The sequence below is a fragment of the Microcaecilia unicolor genome, chromosome 12, assembly GCF_901765095.1.
Source record: "Microcaecilia unicolor chromosome 12, aMicUni1.1, whole genome shotgun sequence".
NCBI classification, from domain to species: Eukaryota; Metazoa; Chordata; class Amphibia; order Gymnophiona; family Siphonopidae; genus Microcaecilia; species Microcaecilia unicolor.
Window position 1 is genome coordinate 6,543,025 of NC_044042.1, and position 15,946 is coordinate 6,558,970.

The following is a 15,946-nucleotide window of genomic DNA, read 5'->3' on the forward strand; positions in this document are numbered from 1 at the left end:
TTGCTAGGAGTTAGGAAAAATATTCTGAGAAAAAATATTAAACCTATGGTTTATGGTTATTAATCGCAAACATACAGGGCCTGACAAACCATGGGGATTTTCACTTTATTTATTTGTTACATTTATCCTTGCCTTTGATAAATCAGGCAGCAATTTTTCAAGTTTTTCTCTACTGCAATTGTGTGTTCTTCAATGCCTACCTGTCAGTCTCTTAGCTAAATCAGCACACTTGTTCCATGTAGAGCCAGTCTTAGCAATTGTAGGGCCCCCCCTGTGCAGACCAGTTCAGTGGGGCCACGCGCCTGCCCCCTCCCTCCACCAGCACCCCCCGCTGCTGCGCCCGCCACCATAAGCCATAATTTATCAGAGTTTAAAAGGAGGTTTAGAACTCTTGGAACCCCACCTCACCCCATACCTTGATGTGCATTCACCATGTTTCAGTAGAGAGCGGCAGACAGCGGCAGCGATTTTCATATCCCGTCAGCTGCCGAGCCCAGAGCCTCCTCACTGCTGCATCCTGTCACTGCGGAAGCAGGAAGTGACATCAAAAGGGGGCGGGACGCAGCAGCGAGGAGGCTCTGGGCTGAAAGGTGGATGCACATTAAGGTAAAGAGCAGGGAGATGTTCCGAGACAGGAGGACGGACGTGCCAGAGATGCGGGGCCCTGTGCGACCGCCCCTGTCGCCCATGCCTAAGACTGGCCCTGGTTCCACGTAAGGATACGGTTTAGTTTGAAACAAATTTCCTTCTTTCATTCCGTCTTGAAAATGAGTAAGAGAAATTACATTTTTTTCATTTTTTTGTTTTTAAGCTGTAACCAGCCTGGCTTGACCCACTGAACGATAGATTAATTACCCCATTCATGAGGTCTTTAAAGTGCTAAAGGAGCAGGAGCACCCCCCAGTTACTCCTGTCCAATTCGGACTTTGGAGACCCTATGGAGAACTCATGATAATATCCAAGAGGCAGGTGGGAATGGATCACGCCCTGCACATTCGGACTTTTTCTTTTATTTCATGTACATTAGACATAAAAAAAGGAAGCATATGAGCAATTTTGTTCAAGGCCTGGTTTGAACATTAAAATCTGTACTGTTCTAGGAGATGCAAGGGAGCATTCAGATCTGTGAAAAGATCCAAGCCAGTGCTTCAGTCCCATGGTAATTCCTCTGCAAAACAAGCAACACATCATCAGAAGAGATTCAGAGTTACATAATTTTGTTTATTTCAAACATTTATATTCCGCACTATCTTGCCAATTCTAGGTGGAGTACATACATAATTATGAAACGACACTGTTAAAACATACATAAAATATCAAAAAGAAAAATACAGTAAAATAACAAATTCTCTCATCAGATTATAACCGTCAACAGGTTTAATTCCATCAGCAGCCCAGGGACAGTTACCAGAAAACAAAGATTAGAACTTAACTTCCTGAGTGCATTTCTGTGCCCATGGCTACACCAAAGTCCAAGAATTCAAAAGCCATCAACTTAAACCTCTCTTAGTAAACTCTTTATTGTCATCTTGTTCTGGTGTGTAACTCAAATAATTTGATAGCACATTAATCCATTGGAATTTATTCTGTATATTTTGTAGAGTGATATCCAAGCTCTAGGACACATCTCTAAACGTTAAGTGTATAAGATAAACCACTGTATTGTAGGAGTATTTCCCTGTGTGTCTCACCTTGCTGGTCTTGGCCTATACAAGCCTATGACATCCTGTTTCAACAAAATGGCTGCATCCACCCCTGACCTGCACATCTCTGTGTCAGCAAGAAACAGCTTTGCAGCTTGTGGAAAATTACAGCAGAAGCTCAACACCAAGGACATGCTGTGGGCAAACCAGGCCCCCCTTATCTCCCCGAGAAGCTGAAGGCTCCAGCAAGGCGGGTGAGAAACAGAAAATGCATACCACAATGTAACAACTTGAAGGTCAAGAACAACAGACTGTTCTTGCCATGCAGTGAGCCGAGGAAGATCCAGATTGGTTCCTGCAGCCACCGGACCAAGAGGTACTGGGAAGAGCGGAAACAAGAAAGAGTTAGTCGGAAGCCTTGGAAGAAGGTGGAGGTGGAAAGAAGACCCGTGAGACCTAATAAGGTCCACCAACTGATGAACTGTGTATCTGGAGGAAAGTATCGTGGTTCAGCTGTACCTGCACTGAGTGACCTGTGCCCTCCCTGTCTGCTGCAGAGTTCCCGTTCCAGCTCTGACTGAGACTCGCTGTGAATCCAGCTTGAGTCTGAGGAGTATCCCGTGCCGAGAGATGACCCTGAGGTCTCAGCCTGGTGAGAAACACGGTGATTTATTTCCTGTTAGTCGGGGGGGTGGGGGGGGGGCTAGATACCGTGATCAGGAGATAGCTGCTAATAACTGTACTACCTCGTAACATAGTGTGACTTATCAGTGGTGTAATTTTATCTGGTAACCAGTAAGAATTAGTGTTTAGTAGTGTGACATATGAGTGTAATTTGAATCAGCCAGTAATTTTGTATTCAGCCAAAGCTTTGCCAGAGTGTCTATATTTTGTATACATTACCTATATTTTCTTATCTACAATAAATCTAATATATATTCCAGCTTGCTTTTCCAGTCGCATTCCTTTCTTTCGGAAGAACTGTATAGGCTCTATCCAAGGTTCCCGCCCCCTAGACCGAGAGCTAAGCAGTCTGTGTGCAGATAGTTCTGTTTGGGGAATCTTGGACACAGATAATTTATTAGCTGTGATAACGATCCTACAGTATACCCAAATAAAAGGTGAGGAAGGAAGCAAGACTACAACACAGGGAATTTGAACAAGGGGGTTAGATCTCACATTAAAGTAGGTACTGGAGCTGAGACTAAGCAGAGACTTTGGTAGATCTTTTTCTCTTGGTTTTAGACAGGTGCAAAAACACCTACAACTGAAGGATGGTTAGGAAACATCACCAAAGCTGCTGCCCCATTACAGTTTTTGCCTCTGTCCAGACGGAAAGCATGATCCGTGGCACGGGACCGGTGTTACGTGTGAGACGTCTGCAGGTTGAACCCTCATGAAAGAAGTGGAATAACTGAGAGCGGAGATGGCAAGACTGAGAAGGATCCGTGACAAGAGGTACAGAGAAGGGTGACGAAAATGATAAAGGGGATGGGACGACTTCCCTATGAGAAAAGGCTGAAGCATCTAAGGCTCTTCAGCTTGGAGAAGAGACGGCTGAGGGGAGATATGAGAGAGGTCTATAAAATAATGAGCGGAGTGGAAAGGGTAGACGTGAATTGTTTGTTTACTCTTTCCAAAAATACTAGGACTCAAAGAGGCATGCGATGAAGCTACAAAGTAGTAATTTTAATACTAATTGCAGAACATTTTTCTTCACTCAACGTGTTAGTAAACTTTGGAATTCATTGCCAGAGAATGTGGTAAAGGCAGTTAGCTTAGCGGGGGTTTAAAAAGGGTCTGGACAGCTTCCTAAAGGAAAAGTCCATAGACCATTATTAAATTGACTTGGGGAAAATCCACTGCTTATTTCTGGGATAAACAGCATAAAACGTATTAAACTTTTTCGGGATCTTGCCAGGTATTTGTGACCTGGATTGGCCACTGTTGGAAACAGGATACTGGGCTTGATGGACCTTTGGCCTGTCCCAGTGTGGCAATACTTATGTACATGAGTGAAACGCCCCTTGAGGCAGTAAAGATCTCCCGCAGAGGGACAGAAGAAATTGCGCTGAAAGAGGACAACTGGTCATAGATCACCAAACCCTGTTGAGAGAACACTCCAACTCCACCTGTGACTCACAGAAACAGAACGAAGCCTTGCAGATCAGCCATCAGCCGCGTTGCTGGCCGATCTGCAAGGTTTTGTTCTGTTTCTGTGAGTCTGATGCCCTGCACGTACAACGTGTAGGACGTCAGACTCACAGAAACAGAATGAAGCCTTGCGCCAGAAGAAGAGGACCTCGGCTGGCGGGGGTTGGGGTCCCCCGCCAGCAAAGGTAGCCGACAGCGGCAGCGGGGCTCGAGAGGGTCGTTGGCGGGGGGTCAAAGTTGGTGGTGGTGGTGTCGGTGGGTCGGCAATGGCGGGGGTGGTTGACGGCACTGGGGGGGGGCTAAAATGTGCCCCCCTCACCTCGGGCTTTGGACCCCCCTCCCGCCGAACTCTGGCTACAGCCCTGAGCCGGAGTAGCTGTTCAAGTGTCACTCACACATCCACCCCTGCAGCCATTTAAAGGGTTATTTTTATTTAATTAGTTTTGTTTTCTACCATCTATTTTCTAAATAGAGTTCCTCTTTTGCCTTTTTTTTTGTTTTTGTAAAAGTGCCCCCTAGGGTGCCCGGTTGGTGTCCTGGCATGTGAGGGGGACCAGTGCACTACGACTCCTGGCCCCTCCCACGAACAAATGCCTTGGATTTATTCGTTTTTGAGCTGGGCGCTTTCATTTTCCATTATCACTGAAAAACAAAAACGCCCAGCTCACAAATTGTCGAATAAAACATGGACGTCTATTTTTTTCGAAAATACGGTTCGGTCCGCCCCTTCACGGACCCGTTCTCGGAGATAAACGCCCATGGAGATAGACGTTTTCGTTCAATTATGCCCCTCTAAGTCTTCCACCCTGCAGCCTCAATTCATGTCCTCTAGTTTTACCATTTTTCCTTCTCTGGAAGAGGTTTCCTCCTATATTAATACCCTTCGAGTATGGGCTACACATATTCAGGTCTTCCAGTCTCCTCTCATCATACGTCTAATGGCGCAGGCCCCATATCATTTTTGTCGCCTTCCTCTGGACCACTTCTAGTCTTTTTAGGAAAGATTCTGACTTTACCTTTCTGCTCACTTTTATAGAGGTTCTCCAAGGACTGGCTTGGTCTGGGCTCTTGCAGGACTCTGCCTTGTTAAAACTGCCTGAATCTGCCCTATTTTGGTTTTTAGTTCAGCTTGTACAAAGAAGCATGGAAAAAAAACAAACTGTGCAGGACCCTTTGATGATATACAGGGCCAAAACCAGCGGGGCAGCCTCAAGCACAAGGAAGTTTCTCTCACAGAAACAGAAAACATGATGGCAGATAAGGACTTGCAAGAGATATCCAGGCCCTGCCCAGTTTACTTGCTGGGGCAATGACACAGACCAGTGTTTTATCAACTTCATTTTCACTAGAAGAGGAAGTACATTTCTGCATCACATACAAAATGTCAAACTTACATTATATGTTATTTTGTTTTTTTTCTGGACTGAGGAAAATTGTGGAGAACTCTGTTCTATAATTGCCATATCCCCTTAGGGCCATCGACTGGCTGGGTAGACTCACCCTGTGGTGGGAAACTTGATGGAGCATTTCCTGACATCTTTATAGTTTGGAAGCAGATCTCAGGCAGCTTGGTTTTTACCAGAGGAAGACTGTGACAGACCAAACCTGATCGATTCCTTGATTGGCTGATTAGAGAATTACGTCAAGGCTCATAAAGTAGAGAGGTGTGGTAGCCGTGTTAGTCCACTCTTAAAGGTTATCAATAGAAATCAAAGAAAATAAAACATGGAAAAGAAAATAAGATGATACCTTTTTTTATTGGACATAACTTAATACATTTCTTGATTAGCTTTCGAAGGTTGCCCTTCTTCGTCAGATCGGAAATAAGCAAATGTGGTAGCAGATAGTATATATAAGAGAAACATCAAAGCATTACTTTGACAGTCTGACAGAGTGGGAGGGTGGGGGTATGCATGGGGACATCAAAGCATTTCATTGATATTCTAACAGGATGGGTGTTGGTAGGTGAGAGGAGGGTAATAAACAGAGAAATAAACAGAGAAATACAGCTTTATGGTTTATAATGGGTTAGAAAACCCAGATCCTTATTAAGTCCTGTTTGTTGGGTGTCAAAATATTCAATAATTCTTATTTCAAAGGTCTTACGTTCCTGTATTGTTTTAAAATTACCTTTCAGTATTCTTACTGTGAAATCACTGGTGCAGTGTTCTGGTCTTGTAAAGTGTTGGCCTACAGGGGTGGGGGCTTGACTGGCACCGGCTATTTTCATGTGATGTCTGGCTCATAAAGAAACAGAGCAGAACAAGGGTTCCAAAGCTGGACTGATTTAGAAACTGGTTGCGTGATAGAGGGTTTATACCTGGGGGAATTATGTGTCACCGAACAATTAAGAATTCTGCTCCTATGCAGAATTCTGTATGGGGGACTGGGAGGCAATGTCTTTTGGGTTCTTCTCGCCCGTCCCACGTTTATTAATGCTTCATATACCACCAGTGAGCAGCCTTTCAGAGCGGTTAAAAATAGCTCAATGAAGATAGAAATGTAGGAAAGAAAAGTGAAAGGACTGTCAGCTTGGAGCGCAGTTGCCCAAAACTGATCACCAAGTGGGTAGTGAAGTGACAAGATTAGGGGTCGTAGACATCCTTAAAAAGAAAAGTTTTGAGGCCAGTTTTAAATCTGATGTAAGATTGAGTGAAGGAGTGGCCTAGTGGTTAGGGTGGTGGACTTTGGTCCTGAGGAACTGAGTTCGATTCCCACTTCAGGCACAGGCAGCTCCTTGTGACTCTGGGCAAGTCACTTAACCCTCTGTTGCCCCATGTAAGCCGCATTGAGCCTGCCATGAGTGGGAAAGCGCGAGGTACAAATTTAACAAAAATAAAATAGATACTATTGGAGATTCTACATGGAATGTTGCTACTATTGGACATTCTACATGGAATGTTGCTATTCCACTAGCAACATTCCATGTAGAAGTCTGCACAGCCACATTGGTGATCTGCAAGGGCCGACTTCTACATGGAATGTTGCTAGTGGAATAGCAACATTCCATGTAGAATCTCAAATAGTAGCAACAGTGGAGGAGTGGCCTAGTGGTTAGGGTGGTGGACTTTGGTCCTGAGGAACTGAGTTCAATTCCCACTTCAGGCACAGGCAGCTCCTTGTGACTCTGGGCAAGTCACTTAACCCTCCATTGCCCCATTGAGCCTGCCATGAGTGGGAAAGCGCGGGGTACAAATGTAACAAAAAAAAAAAAAATCGTCCCAGTCTCTCTGAGGAGTGGGGCTGGTTCCGCTAAAGATTCTAGAATGGAAAAAAAAGTTGAAGCATATTTTAAGCAAGGATTGATTTGTTTTAGTTTATTTCTTTATGACATTTGTATCCCACATTCTCCCGAACAAGCTCAGGTCCGATGTGGCTTACTTTCAAGAAAACCATCAAAAATATGGTATAGTCAGATAATTAATAACATTTAACACATTAGGAATAACTGTTGCAGAATGAGTTGATTAGACTGAGATGAACAAAGACTTCTGGGAGGAGAACATGATAGTAATAGCCGAGAGAGCTTTAAGGGAAGGCCAGTTAAATGTATCTGGTGCGCTAGTGAAAGGAGTTTTGAACGAAATTCTATGAGATACAGGTAGCCAATGCTCTTCATAAAGGGTAATGGGGGTCTAATTTCTTGGATCCTGATCAGCAAAAGAAGAAAAGAGTACCTGCACATCAGGTTCCATCTGCCTCCTCTGTCACATTCTCTGGAATTCATTGCCAGAGAATATGGTAAAGGCGGTTAGCTTAGCGGGGTTTAAAAAAGTCTGGATGGCTTCCTAAAGTCCATAGACCATTATTAAAATGGACTTGGGGAAAATCCACTGCTTATTTCTGGGATAAGTAGCATAACATGTATGGAGCTTTTTTGGGATCTTGCCAGGTATTTGTGACCTGGATTGGCCACTGTTGGAAACAGGATGCTGGGCTTGATGGACCTCTGGTCTGTCCCAGTGTGGCTGTATTTATGTACTTATGAGTCCAGCTGCTAAATGTGAACCACATGGCTGGATGATATCACTTGCGATTCAAGTCAGTAATTAGAGCCAAGGTGGAAGAGGAGGAGGAGGTGGTCTGACACATAGGAGCCAGCTTGAGAATCCCCAGTATTGAGCAAACTCCTTGACTGTGTCCAAGGTGGGGTAATTTCTGTTGGGTTTAGCAGCCCCACTTATTTTGAAACGTTGGCTCCTATGCTCTGACATGCAGCGGTGTTTCTCTTGTGCCAGTCAGTGTGCAGGAGGAGGGAAGGAGGAGAGAGGAAAAGGGCATACTTAGGGTGTGTACCACAGTAAGTGGGAGAGAGATAGCTGGAGGACTATGTGGGGGTGGGGGTGGGGGGGGGGGTGGAGCTATGGGGCTGTGCCTTCAGGAGCTGAGAGAGAGCTATGGAAGTGTGTGTGTTGGAGGAAAGAGGTTTGAGAGAGAGGGACAGGGAAGAACATGGGGTCTTGCTACAGGATGGGGAGAAAAGGTTGGTGGGCAGAGAGAGGAAAAAGAAAGCTGGGGGAAGGGGAGAGAAAAAACTGGCAGCTGAACCTGTAAAGGAGATCCAGCCTTGGGAGGGGTTCAAGCTAAACTGGGAAATTAAACTGCTGGGAGGGGGGTGAAGATTGGGCTTGAGCAGAGAGAAACCAGCTTGGAAAAAAGACGGATGAGGAGAGATATGATTAAGGTCTAAAAAATCCTGAGTGGAGTAGAACAAGTAGAAGTAAATCGATTTTTTACTCATTCCAAAAGTACAAAGACCAGGGGACACTTGAGAAAGTTACATAGAAATATTTTTTCACTGAAATAATAGTTAGCTCTGGAACTCTTTGCCGGAGGAGGAAGTAACAGCGGTTAATGTATCTGGGTTAAAAAAAAGTTTGGACAAATTCCTGGAGGAAAACTCCATAGTCTGCTATTGAGACAGACATGGGAAGCAACTGCTTGCCCTGGGATTTGTACTATGGAAATGTTGGTACTCTGAGATTCTGGAATCTTGTCACTCTTTAGGATTCCAGAATCTTGCTATTCTTTGGGGTTCTACATGGAATGTTGCTACTCTTTGAGATTCTATATGGAATGTTGCTACTATTTGGGTTTCTGCCAGGTACTTGTGACCTGGCTTGGCCACTGTTTGAAAACAGGATACTGGGCTGGATGGACCACTGGTCTGACCCAGTATGGCTACTCTTATGTTCTTATGTCAGGCCTGAGGCTGGGAGGAGCCCAGCCTTTATGAAAGGGGAATTCTACACAAAGAATGCAGCATTTTGCAGAATTTTAAAATAGCGTGAACAGAATTTTCAAAATTTCTACACAGAATTATAATTATTCTGTTCAGAATCCCTCCAGGAGTAAAGGCAATGGTAAATGGAATCCCCACTTAGGAAAGGGAAAGGTGATTAAAGAATGTCCTCAGGAAAATACTGCAGAAGGATTAGAAGGAAAAGTTGGATGAGTTAACTGTGCATTTTCTACCATTACCTACTAAGGTGGAGGAGTGGCCTAGTGGTTAGGGTGGTGGACTTTGGTCCTGGGGAACTGAGGAACTGAGTTTGATTTCCCACTTCAGGCACAGGCAGCTCCTTGTGACTCTGGGCAAGTCACTTAACCCTCCATTGCCCCATGTAAGCCGCATTGAGCCTGCCATGAGTGGGAAAGCGCAGGGTACAAATGTAACAAAAATAAAATAGATACTATTGGAGATTCTACATGGAATGTTGCTATTCCACTAGCAACATTCCATGTAGAAGGCTGCGCAGGCTTCTGTTTCTGTGAGTCTGACGTCCTGCACGTCAGACTCACAGAAGCAGAAGCCTGCGCGGCCATACTGGTGATTTGCAAGGGCCGACTTCTACATGGAATGTTGCTAGTGGAATAGCAACATTCCATGTAGAATCTCAAATAGTAGCAACAGTGGAGGAGTGGCCTAGTGGTTAGGGTGGTGGACTTTGGTCCTGAGGAACTGAGTTCGATTCCTGGCACAGGCAGCTCCTTGTGACTCTGGGCAAGTCACTTAACCCCTCCATTGCCCCATGTAAGCCGCATTGAGCCTGCCATGAGTGGCCTAGTGGTTAGGGTGGTGGACTTTGGTCCTGGGGAACTGAGTTCAATTCCCGGCACAGGCAGCTCCTTGTGACTCTGGGCAAGTCACTTAACCCTCCATTGCCTGCCGCATTGAGCCTGCCATGAGTGGGAAAGCGCGGGATACAAATGTAACAAAAAACAAAAATAAATAAATAAAATAGATTATGGGGTTACACTGGATACAAGAAAAACTACACTGGCTCCCACTTAAAGAACGCATCACGTTCAAACTTTGTACTCTAGTCCATAAAATCATCCATGGTGACGCCCCAGCCTACATGTCAGACCTAATAGAACTACCACCCAGGAACGCAATAAAAGCTTCTCGCACATTCCTCAATCTTCATTCTCCCAAGTGTAAAGGTCTGAAATACAAATTAATGCACGCATCTACCTTTTCCTATATGAGCACGCAGCTATGGAGCGCGTTGCCACGTAACCTGAAAACGGTCCATGAATCGACCAATTTCCGTAAACTATTGAAAACTTATCTCTTCGACAAGATATATCACAAAGATCAACACGTGTAACTGCACAATCTTTAATATATCCTGAAATGTCTTATAATGTCTTTTGCTTTAATACAATCATGTATTTCACCACCGTGTAACACAAAACCCTCTGTAAAACCAAATGTATATTCTCTTCTATTTCCAGTATCCATGACGAATTGTAAGCCACATTGAGCCTGCAAAGAGGTGGGATAATGTGGGATACAAATGCAATAAATAAATAAATATCTGGAGACAAAATTATTCTAAGGTATAGAGTGCCATTCTCAGTTAACGTCATCTCTCAAAACCTAAGCAAAACAGAATGTTTTAATGCATGACTTAGAAGAGACATACGCTATTTTAAGACCACATGCACATGGGATTTGCATATGAGGGGTGTAGGCAAAGCAGGAAGAGGCGAGGTAGAGAACCGCTTAGAATTGGAGACACTGGTGCTTAACCCCTTATGCAAGTAAAAGTCACTATTAAAAAATGAAGGTGGCCTCTTTTGGGTTGCTGATCTACAAATACCAATCAACCTCAAATGCCAGCCATTAACTGTAGAGTGGAACCACATTTTAAGCAGACATGTCTCGGTATTCTTGAACTATTTTTTAATTTCCAAGCAAATGCAAACTGTACTTACAGACCACAACAAAATAACCTCACTTGTTCTCTAGGGACTTCCCAATTCAGATCAGCATGTTTTTGGTGCCAAAACCAAACTCACTTTCCAGTCCTGATCAACTGGGTTGTGCCCTGAACTGAATAAAAAGATGAAGTAGGATTTCCATTTCCTCACAGCTGCAGCATCTGGGTGTGGTATATTGCATTAAGTCCATTTGTGAGTTTCCAGGCAACAGCAGCAGGGTTTTTTTTCTTGATTTAAGAGGGTGATGGGATCTCTTGAATATACACTCACTATGAAAACAAGGCGCACAGATTGACAATCAGTTGAACACAAAATACGATTTATAAACATTATATATATAAAAAAACACACACACACACACACATAGAAACATAGTAGATGACGGCAGAGAAAGACCTGCACGGTCCATCCAGTCTGCCCAACAAGATAAACTCATATGTGCTACTTTATGTGTATACCTGACCTTGATTTGTATCTGCCATTTCAGGGCACAGACCGTTGATGTCTGCCCAGCACCAGCCCCGCCTCCCAACCACTAGCCCCGCCTCCCACCACCGGATCTGTAACCCAATCTCTGCTAAGCTTCTGAGGATCCATTCCTTCTGAACAGGATTCCTTTATGTTTATCCCACGCATTTTTGAATTCCGTTACCGTTTTCATCTTCACCACCTCCCGCGGGAGGGCATTCCAAGTATCCACCACTCTCTCCATGAAAAAATACTTCCTAACATTTTTCTTGAGTCTGCCTCCCTTCAATCTCATTTCATGTCCTCTCGTTCTACCGCCTTCCCATCTCCGGAAAAGGTTCGTTTGCGGATTAATACCTTTCAAACATTTGAACATCTGTATCATATCACCCCTGTTTCTCCTTTCCTCCAGAGTATACATGTTCAGGTCAGCAAGTCTCTCCTCATACGTCTTGTAACGCAAATCCCATACCATTCTCGTAGCTTTTCTTTGCACCGCTTCCATTTTTTTTAACATCCTTCGCAAGGTACGGCCTTCGAAAACTGAACACAATACTCCAGGTGGGGCCTCACCAACAACTTATACAGGGGCATCAACACCTCCTTTCTTCTGCTGGTCACACCTCTCTCTATACAGCCTAGCAACTTTCTAGCTTGCTAGTAGCACAGAACACCAAGGCTCACAAGGACACACATTTTTGCCAATACTTGGGCATTGTTTCCAGATTAAATTTACACATATTGGGAGATTCTATTTATGATGAGTAAAAATCGGCACCAAAAAAAATAATGCCAAAAGTTAGGCGCAGTTTATAGAATATGGCCCAGCGCCTGTTTCTTGTGACTATACTTAGTCGCAGCCATTTGCATCAACCAAATCCTGGTGTAAATGCTGACGCCTCAGTTACGCACGGCACAGGCATATTCTATAACACTGAGTGTAAATTCTAGGAATGCCCTACATAAGTATTGCCATACTGGGACAGATCAAAGGTCCATCAAGCCCAGCATCCTGTTTCCAACAGTGGCCAATCCAGGTCACAAGTACCTGGCAGAAACCCAAAGAGTAGCAACATTCCATGTAGAACCCCAGAGAGTAGCCAGATTCTAGAATGCTAAAGAATAACAAGATTCCATGCAGAATTTCAAAGTGTAGCAACATTCCTTGTAGAACCCCAAAGAGTAGCAAGATTCTAGAATTCTAAAGAATAACAAGATTCCATGCAGAATTTCAAAGTGTGTGTGTGTGTGTGGGGGGGGGGATAGGGGGGTGTGAGGAAGGAGCAAAAACAGATTTCTCTTCAAGGCCCTGGTGTACAAATTTCCCCAAATACAACTGAAAACCAGAAGTGGAGGGAGCAATCAACTCCTTCAATGAACTAATTGCAAAACGGTTTACAGAGCTGCCAAGTTACCCATTCCAGGAGGGAGACTCTTTGGCCAGTTCTGGTTTTACACTTATATCTCAAAGCAGTGTGGTATCTGTAGTTCATGATTCTATCCATAGAAATCAGTGTGGCAGGTCCCATAATGCAGCAGGATGAGGATGGCAGAGGTCCTGGACTGCCCGAAAACTCTCCCTCCTGGAATGAGTAATTTGGTAGCTCTGGGAATTTTATAAGGCTCCACTAGTTTTGTCTGTGTGATCCCTTTAGCAATAATCAGTCTCTTGAGGTAACTGGCCTCCTAGGATCTGGGGGCATATCAATTCCCTCCTGTAATAAGTTCTTTAGGATAAAAGGTCTCTCTGGGTCTGAGGTAAAATTATTCCCTTCTAGTTCCACACATAATCTCTCCTTCTTGGGATCTACTTGTACACACATTGTTCCTGAGAGGCAAAATCTTGTCAACAGTATAAGTCTGGGAGAGGCAGACTAGATAGGCCATATGGTCTTTATCTGCCTACGTTTTTTCTGTTTTTTAGTCGTGTTACTGAGCGGGGCTTCTCTTTCCTTGGTCTCAGCAGACTGGGAGCCAAGTAGCTACTCCATTCCTCTACTGAGAAGCAGGGCACAGGGGGTGGATAAAACCTCTAATCTATCATTGGACACAAAGTAATAAAGCAAGCAGCCACACCTGCTCGCTTGGGGCCCCTTTTACCAAGTGGCAGTAAAAGGAGCCCTGTGGGGGTGTCGGTGTGCGGGTTTCCTGTGCGCCAAGGGGACGGAAATGGCCATGTGGTAAGTGAAACATTTCCCGGGGAGAGCCTTTACCACCACCTATTTAGGTAAGAGCTCCTGTGTTACCCCAGTGGTAACCAGCGCTGATTACCGCTGGGTAAGCCCCTGGACACGTGTTGGGGGCAGGCACTACGCCAGGCCCTTGCAAGAGCCCTGGTGGTAGTGCCACTGAGAGGGAGGGCAGGGGGGGAGAAGATGGCCCGGGCCTCCAAGGAGGGCTCGGTGCCGGGGTCTCTCTCTTTTTCCTTCTCCTGCTCCCAGGCCGCCGGCGCTGCAGTCCCCGGTCTCCACCTGCCTGCCCTCGGCTCTGGCAGCAGCTCCCTTCTGTCTGCCACCGGGCCCCCTGCATTTGGAAAATGGAGAGTCTCTAGTTGGCAGCGCCTTGTGTGTTTGAGAGCGACGGATCGCCTCGGGCCTTCCCTCACTGTGTCCCGCCCTCGTCTGATGCAACTTCCTGTTTCCGCAAGGGCGGGGCACAGTGAGGGAGGGCCCAAAGGGAGGTGAACTGCCGATTTGAATGCAGGTGGTGAACGGAGGGGGGCTGTCGACTGTGCTGGGGGTGGGTGGGTGGAGACAAGGGACTGCGGTGCCAGCGGCCTGGGAGCAGGAGAGGGAGGCGACAGTGGTAGCGATTGGGGGGGGGGGCGGTCTTGCCCCGGGCCTGGCTCAGTCTCTTGGCGGCCCTGAAGATTGGTGCACGGCAAAGCAGTGGTACAGATACCACTGCTTTGTAAAAAAGGCCCTAAGGGTTCTGGCTTATAAAGTAGCAGTACCATTGCAGCCATCCCAGAAAGGGGAATCCTGAAACCAAATGCTATACAAAATATTCACAGAATTAGAAACATAGAAACATAACGGCAGGTAATAGCCAAATAGCCCATCCAGTCTGCCCCATCCATGGCAACCACGATCTCCTCCTCTCCCTAACAGATCCCCACATGCCTGTCCCACGCTTTCTTCAATTCAGAAACAGTTCTCGTCTCCACCGCCTCCATTGGGAGGCGATTCCACTCATCCACCATCCTTTCTGTTAAAAAATATTTCCTCAAATTACTCCTGAGCCTATAATCTCTTAACTTCATACTTTGTCCTCTCATTCCAGAGTTTTCCCTCATTTGAAAGAGGCTCACCTCCTGTACATTAATGCCACAGAGGTATTATCATATCCCCTCTCTCAGTCTTTTTTGCTTACTGAGTGCTGAGGTCCAGGGTGAGTGGACGGTTTTCTAATAAAAAGCAAAGGTGTAACCCCCTGCTGTACTGAATGCACTGCTACACCAAGGGCACTGGTGACTGGTGGTGGGCGGAGCTACTGGTCTCCTGCACCCTGCAGGTTCACATGACATGCTGATAAGGGTAGGCCAGGGTGCATGCTCAATGAAATTCCTTTTTAAAACAAATAGAAAATATTTTTTCATTCAAAGAACAGTTATGCTCTGGAACTCATTGTCAAGGATGTAGCAACAGCAGTTATCGTAGGTGGGTTTAAAAAAGGTTTGGACAAGTTCCTGGAGGAAAAGTTCATTGTTATTGAGATTGATATGGTGAAAACTATTGCTTGTCCTGGGATTGGTGGCTTTGGAAGTTGCTACTATTTGGGTTTCTGACCTGCATTGTTTATGTTTATTTGAGACTCGATATATGCCTTTCACGACAAACCAAAGAAGTGCCCAAAAACTAAACAATGTAGCATAAATATTCTAAATGCTTACTAACTCGCAATAAAGCATTATTATATCAATCAAAAATGTGAAGAGAGATATATGTCATTTAAACAGCACATATGGAATTAATCCAACACTGAAGCCGACACTGTGGTATAATTGTTTATCTCCATTTAAATGTGCATTTATATGTGCAAAACATAAAGAAGCAATATCAATGCCACTTATCTGAAAGCTGCTGGAAATAACGGGGTAAATTCTATAAATGGTGCTGAATCAACGTTAATTTTCCCAGCATTGACCTCAAACTAATGGGCACGTTGCATAGTGCTTAAACATGTTTACCTCCAGTGAGAAAAGAGCATGCAAGTCAATTGATCCCGAATTGCATTATTAATGCAATAAAAAAAATAGTCTTTCACAGCTTTACAATGTACAGGACGCACGTGCCGATCAGCGGAACTGCTGTCTTTGAGAGAAGCGACAGCAGCTCAGCTGCTGCAGTCGGCTGTAGCCGGGAAGAGAACCCAGCGGCACGCGTCGTCGCGCACCGCCTCGCCCTTGTATGACGTCATTGCGACAGGCTCTCCCTCCCGCTCCCCGCCTC

General features: G+C 45.1%; 1 protein-coding gene across 1 annotated transcript in view; it reads left to right on the forward strand.

Moving 5' to 3' along the window:
* Positions 1-15,946, forward strand: part of LOC115482058 (complement receptor type 2-like) — a gene marked incomplete at its 3' end in the record, with an annotated part of 504,947 nt that overhangs the window by 101,420 nt on the left and 387,581 nt on the right. The window lies entirely within an intron of this gene.